Source organism: Penaeus japonicus, unplaced genomic scaffold (assembly GCF_977035675.1).
Source record: "Penaeus japonicus unplaced genomic scaffold, GWHDUDI00000001_assembly GWHDUDI00000024, whole genome shotgun sequence".
Taxonomy (NCBI): domain Eukaryota; kingdom Metazoa; phylum Arthropoda; class Malacostraca; order Decapoda; family Penaeidae; genus Penaeus; species Penaeus japonicus.
The window spans coordinates 25,114,866-25,122,365 of record NW_028234426.1 but is presented as its reverse complement, the minus strand read 5'-3'; the positions used below and the strand labels follow the sequence as shown (position 1 = coordinate 25,122,365).

Here is a 7,500-nt window from a genome sequence, read left to right as displayed (position 1 = left end):
CGAATATCAGACACAAAACCCTAAATATCCGTCCTTAAATCAGTAAGTCAGTGATACCTAATGCTTCACATGATACCCCTAAATACTACAAACGCATATCAAATGCAAATAAATAGTACATGTCCATCTAACAAGCTATTAACACCGAAAATAAGACGTTGCAACGAGCGAGGCTCCCCCGATTCCCGCCACAACAGAGCAGACGACGCTACACCTGCAGACGACGAACTTACCGATTATTTCGTGGCCTTCCCGCTGTTATTTGGAGATTTGGCTGTGAAAACTTTGTTACATCCAAAGGTAATCCTCGTTAAACAAATCGCACTCCACAAACAAACGGACTTCACAAACATAATATACCCCAGTACACAGAAATCACATGCAACTCATCTCTTGACAGCCAGCCACAACCGAGCCAGCTGATGCACTGCCGGGAGGACGCAGACGACGAAACAAGTGAGCGTCGCGACTTGGCCGGCGAGGGTGCGCGGCCCACCGACACGGACGGGGGCTCGTCTCTGCTTTTGTGGATGCCTTTTAGAGGGTGATACGTATTGTATGTAGGATGTTCTCACTTGGCGTGTAAAGTGAGAGGCGTGGCATGGAAGGCAGGCATTAGATTTAGGGATAGACATGGTACAATGTTTGTACAAATTGATATGTCAAAGTAGTCAGTTTGTGTGCAAATGTATTTGTGTGTGTGTGTGTGTGTGTGTGTGTGTGTGTGTGTGTGTGTGTGTGTGTGTGTGTGTGTATGTGTGAGTGCGAGTGCGAGCGCGCGCGCGCATTTGACGAGCTCGTGTGGCCCTAGTTAATACCAATTAAATGAATGTAGTAATTTTTAGGAAATAGTTTGCCAGTGATACAGATATCAAGTATGCGCAGGTTAGTAACTGAGAGTTCACATGTATATAGAAGTTTTATAAAAATTTCCTATGAACTGTGATGACTTTTAGCGGGTGAAATCTACAGAGATACTTTAATCAACATAAAGAACAAGTGAATTTCACTGTTAAAGATAGGATTACCGAACACATACATGTGATATTTCCAGGTAATGAAAATGATAAGCAAGTAATCTCGAAAAATCAATTAATGAAATATACAGCTGCACATAATTTCAGGAAGCAAACACTAGCAATGTTACTAATTGGTCATTTATTCAGCCTTAACCTTTTCATATGAAAATACATATATTCGAATACTCATAATTGATTATGCCACATCATAATGTGTGAGATTATTCAAAACTATTTCAAGGACTAACACGAGGGAGTCGATAAGGAATCAAATTATGATTTTTTTTTTACGTTCGATATTTTCCATTTATGGAAAAGTAGTCAGTTTGTACAAATGTATTTGCACATACATGGCCTTAAGATGATTAATATATCTAAGAATCAAAACAAAACAATCTAATTCATCAACAGACAGACACAGATAGAGACACGTGGAAACATAGACAAGAGAAATAAAAAAAGTGATAATTTACATCCGTCAGAACATGTCTGGAAATGCAGTTGGAAGTAATGATTTGCCATTTCTCACATTACATACAGAATATGTTTATGTATCTTTGTCTAATTTCAAGGTTTTCAAAGACAGCGAAATGCCTATAAACTACATGAAAATATAACATTTTCAAGTCGCATTTCCGATCGCCTCATATTCACCTATTGAAAACGGAGATGGATTTGCTTGCCTGTTCCCCAGGACGGGCACAAAGGCCACTTGCGCGGCACCCTATATAGGTTTTATTTCAAGCTTCATGCGGCATTTCTTTCTTTCATTTTTTTGTGTTACTGTATTGCGAGGCATATATGTGCATTATGTATGGCAGGCTTTATCAGTGTTGCAGAAGACTAGTATAGGGCCCATATTTTAGACTCAGTGTGATAGAAGAATTGGAAGGAAAAAAACACCTTTTTTCTTATTACGTGTACTTTCGTAAACAAATACGAAAGAAATTACCATCCCCAATGAAGACAACTTGAAGAGATGGGAAAGAGGGAGGAGACCTGTGCTTATAACAAGTGTCCCAGCACAAAACAACCGTACAAGCACAGAGGCACATTTTAGACGCTGGACCTTTCTCTTCTAATTCTGCCTGCACATCCCTGATCGCCGGTACATAGAGCTGGAAGTCGGTATCTTACTGCCTCCAATCGTTCTCTGAAAGTAGTGCTTGGTAGTGCTTCAGTGCTGTCTTTCCTACTGTTGGTAAGATAGTGCGATGCCATCCTGTTTGGGATTTAAAACTAAACCTATTTTTTATGACTATATTACGATAGTTATAGTAAAGATAATTGCAATTAACATCATTCACATAATAGAGTTATTAATCATAGTATATAAAAGAAACTTAGCGATCCTCTACCCAAATAAAGTTAAATATCCCATGACATACATGGCATGTCAGGAACACGAGGTTTCTTACATTAGATAAAATAATTTCTGCATATTTTTATATAGATCATAAATGTGAATTATATATCACAATGCAAGATATTAGTTCATCAGTTGTAGAGCAAAACGTTATATGGTAATATTCTAAATAAATTGGTTTTGTGGGATGTGGCAGGTACTACTGCTCTGATTTGACAGTCTTTTTTTTCTTTTTTTTTTCTTAATAAGAAGCTAGTGAAATGCATCTAGTCTAGGTATTCTAGTGAAACTAACATTCCAAAGTCGTAAAATATTAATTCATGAATGTGATCCACGGTATTAAAATTCCACATATCATAAATGGCTTGAATATTGCCATGGCGTACAGTTCGTGTTTTGATTCGAAGATTCTAACACATGAAAGCGAACCATTACATGAGCTAGCTGGACGCCATATTGTTCTTCAAGTATTTTGTGAAACGCAGGTTGTTTTTGTGGTATATTGCAGAATTTTAAAGTAAATACTGGTATCGGTATTGAGTAGTAATATGTGTATATAGACGTTTTATACACACAAGTAAGTGAGTGTGTGTGTGTGTGTGGACATTAGGGTATTTCAATAATTGGTGATTTTTGAAAAATCATTCAAATTCACGGGGACTGTTCAGAAGTAGGCTCCATTTATTTTTTCATGACTAGTGATACCATTTTTATTTGTTTTTATCAATATTTACCTATTGCACTTTTAATTCAAATATACGAAAAAATATGGTTAAATAATTAGATTAGTCTGGGGTGAAATTCCCGTTTTCTATATTCTCTTCGTCATTTTAGCAGTAATTACTTAACGATGTATTCAAATTATGTTGATTTATTTAATCGTGTATATTATAATTCTAGTTTTTAAGATTTTTTTCTACAATTAAGCATAATATTATACATGGTGAAAGTATATTACAAACTAGAAACGTATCTTTTATTGGCAATATCTATAATATGCAACAACTTCTCACATGTACTATATTTCCCTATCCGCAATTACCGTGTATTTGTTATCCCATATATAATGGAACAAAGGAGAACTAAACACTCTTTCCGAAAAACCTGGGACATTCAAAAACTTTTCTGTGCTGAGGTTCCATAACTTCTCATAGGAAAAATTGTACCAAATTCGATCCTTCAGGTTTGGCTAGTTTGTATATCCAGCTTTTTCCGATTCCATTTTCAGCATACCAAATACCTCATGTATGCTGTCAGCATCGTGAGAGAGTGGCATGAAAATGACATCTGTGTTATGCAGATATCTACTGATGGATGCAAAGTAGGATTTGTCAAACCCTAATCTGATCCCTACTTCTGAACCCATTTGAGATGTCCCAAATGCTGTCTGAAATATTGTCGGCTCTGTACTAATGACAGCTTTTCGCCAGCAAAATAAATGGATCATGGAGAACTCGAAGATACCTTTGATAACAGTAGGGTTCTTTTGCAATGTCCTCAAGCATCTAATCAAATTGTCTTTCAAGCCAACTTTTGTCTTGGATGGCAAATCAGCATTTTCAATACTTCATAATTTATCAAGCACAACATCAAGTGATATACAAACATGAATGATGAACACATATAACCTAACCACCTAACACCAACGGGCACAAATATCCTAGGCAATATTATGTTTTTAAAATTCTTTTAAGGACTCAAGACAAAATAATTTTGCATGTCTGTTCAGTAGTTCATGAATGGTTACCCGTCAATAGCATTAAAGTTAATTGGCCACTGAAAACGGACCTCATCATTTATATCTTCATAAAAATCAATTACTTTTGTTAATTCCCTGAGGTTATGACATGTTTTTATTCATATTGGTTATCTTTAATGAAGCTAGAGTGTCATCTCTTTTACCAATAGTTGCCTACCTTTTCTTGTGGAAAATGGTAGTATCTAAAGGAATCAATCTGCTGTCAAGACCTACTACTTGAGAAAAAAAAAGCATCAGTAAAATTTGTTGCATTATTTCCGTGGTGTATTTCCGTTTCCCTTCTGGCAGTCATCAGGAGTGGATAAATCTTCTAAGGTTGAGGAAGATTAAGTTTCCGTTGTCATGTTCATCATCTGTATCGTTTTCACATATTCCTGAATCTCATTCAGTAATTTATTTGCCAGACTACATTTCCTCATATTTCTGTATTCCTTCCTTTTAGTAGGCTTTATGGTCAGCAGAACCAGTGGATGCAGCACTACCATTTAACTTTGTTTCATACCACTCGATGTCTTCTTGTAGTACTCACTCGGTTGTCTTTTGCCTTTAAAAGATACGATTTCAGTACCAATAAACGAAGCTTTCAAACTCTCCTCCTGTGTATAATAATATACTTTCTTTGTGTTAAGTACTTTTGTGATGGCCTTTAGTTTAGTAATAGTCTTCAGTCCAAAATCTGATATAATTCTTCAATTTAGTCACAAGTTTCAAAGCAATTTGTCGTCCAGAAAAGTTTGGATTTCAATCAAACACTTTCAGCGAATTATATCGTGCCAATATATCACAAACAAGTAGCAACACAACAGAAGCTTGTTGGAATGTATAATAATGTTATTAATTAATTAACGTTTATATACTTATTGAAGAAACACGGCATTACTTTACAGGCCATTAAGTTCAGTGAGGAACTAGAAGTATTGAAAGACTTCCGAGCTAAGGTCATTGAGGAACTTGCTATATGCGGTATTTAAGTGCTTAAGGTCTGTGAGAAATTTGTTGCATGTAATATTTAGGTACCCAAGGTCAGCGAGGAACTTGATGCACCTAAAGACACAAATTTGATTGCGATTCGGAAGGGAACTATCATCACTTAACGTTAGCGAGGAAGTTCGAAGTGCGTGGACCTCGTCTGCTGCGCGGCCCCAATTCCGCGAAAATGCGTGATATATTAAATTGAAAAGTGCAACCCCTAAACGTTATCAGATCAAGCTGATTTTTTTCACATTTCATTTTTATGATATATGGAGCCTATTTTTGTACAGTCACAATGACATTTCAAAAGTTGCAATTATTGAAATACCCTAGTGGACATATGCTTATGTCTTTATAAGTATGTAGGTGTGTGTGTGTGATATATTTATATATGTGTCTATCTTTCTATATCTATATCTATATATATATATATATATATTATATACTTACATACATACATACATATATGTGTATACATATATACACTGTATATATGTATATATACATATATATATACTATATATATATAACATATATACAGTATATATATATAATATATATACAGTATATATATATAATATATACAATATATATATATATATATATATATATATATATATATATATATATATATATATAAACATGTATATGTATGCGTATATGTATATGTATACGTATATGTATATGTATATGTATATATATATATATATATATATATATATATATATATATATATATGTGTGTGTGTGTGTGTGTGTGTGTGTGTGTGTGTGTGTGTGTGTGTGTGTGTGTGTGTGTGTGTGTGTGAGAGAGAGAGAGAGAGAGAGAGAGAGAGAGAGAGAGAGAGAGAGAGAGAGAGAGAGAGAGAGAGTGTGTGTGTGTGAGTGAGTGAGTGAGTAAAGGGATGTGCGCTTGTACACTTGTGTAGTAAAGATATGCAAGTAGAGTGTGTCATTACATACTAGTGCATTATTTTCTTGAAGTGAATATACCGCATGTGTCAAAAAATATTGAAATTAAATCGGCAAAACTTACTATATATCTATCAACTGCATTTACACGAAAAAAATAAAGATAAATGGCTTGAATTTCATATGGCCCAATGATCATTAGCTCATTCTTATCCATCATGGCGATAGCAGTGACATCAAAGACCTGTTCAAATCAAAGTCTTACACCAATCAATGTCTCACAAAACGCCCATGATCTTATCAGTCCAAAGGTAATATTCTCACTCCAACTTCCGACATCCAAACAGCGCGCCCCATTACACTGTCATCTTTAAATTCACACTTTCTCTCAATTCGAGCAAAATATGAGCTCACACGCCCAAAGGGCTTTGCATTCTCATAGCTACAAACCAATAGATACCTTTCCCACCCATAAGAAACAGAAAAAGAGAGGAAAAGGAGTGTAAAACTCCGAAATGAAATGGAAATAGGTGACCGCCTTCCCTTCCGTCACAGTCGTCTGCTTGTGTTTGTTGCCTCCATCTTAAGCCAGGGAAGGGAAGGAGGGAGGAACCTTGTTGTGAGCCCAGGACTTTAAAGCAACGTAAACATTCAGGTGGAGCGTAAGTAGCATTGTTGCACGAGAGTTGGCCACAGGTGTTGGGAGAGGAGAGAAGGAAGTTCCGTTGGGAGAGGGAAGGGTGGATGAGAGGCTTTCCGGAGACGTGACAGGATGCACACGTAAATGGGCCGAGAGAGAGAGAGAAGGAGAAGGAGAGAGAGAGAGAGAGAGATGTCAGATAATGTTTCTCTTCGGCCTGGTTGGAAATGCATGGAAATCAGCATAGGGTTGCCATGTTGCAGTTGGTGGAATGTGTAATCCAGATATATGACAAGGTACCAGGCGAAGGTGTCTGGGTGAATGAACTGATGGAAGAAGATTTGACAGGTTGTCCTGATTCCAAGAAGAATTAAATTTGCAGCCATTTATGGTGTTATTACAGTTCCCACTTGATGTTAATGGGCATCATCTCATTTAGTACAACCAAAACCAAGCCTTACAATATAAATATAATCCATTTTAGTTCTGATAACAGGTAGATCAATTGCTCATTAGGTAATGAGTGTTTTCTCAAGAATGTTTAGGAAAAAAATAAGTACAAAGTAACTTTATCTTGCTGACCATATAGGTTATTAGAATGAAATTTAGCTTAGCGGGGTAGGAGATGGATAAATACCCTGAGATTAGAGTTCCATATTATCATGTTTCTATAATGGAAAGATGGACATAATTCAGTCTAATATTATTATTGATTCTACGGAACTATTCTCGTCTTTTCGGAAATGTATATTGCCTATAGATTTCTGGCAAGATTAGAGAGGATGTATATTTGCATGCAACTTGTTGGTATAAAGACAAATTGCATGGAATAA

At 36.0% G+C, this 7,500-nt stretch overlaps 2 protein-coding genes across 4 annotated transcripts in view; one reads left to right on the top strand and one right to left on the bottom strand.

Annotated features, from left to right (window-relative positions):
• LOC147469099 (uncharacterized) overlaps nt 1-373 on the bottom strand; it is a 357,565-nt gene extending 357,192 nt beyond the window's left edge. The window contains exon 1 of one of the 2 annotated variants that reach the window (XR_015192193.1): nt 234-373. The gene's annotated coding sequence lies outside the window, so the exon portion shown is untranslated. The remainder of the gene's footprint in view (nt 1-233) is intronic. The other variant, XR_015192196.1, reaches the window with a different exon arrangement.
• A 5,993-nt stretch (nt 374-6,366) lies between these two features.
• LOC122266225 (actin-binding protein IPP) overlaps nt 6,367-7,500 on the top strand; it is a 13,065-nt gene continuing 11,931 nt past the window's right edge. Inside the window, exon 1 of one of the 2 annotated variants that reach the window (XM_043035852.2) lies at nt 6,367-6,689. The gene's annotated coding sequence lies outside the window, so the exon portion shown is untranslated. Of the gene's footprint in view, nt 6,690-6,801; nt 6,964-7,500 lie in introns of those variants that run through there. The other variant, XM_043035853.2, reaches the window with a different exon arrangement.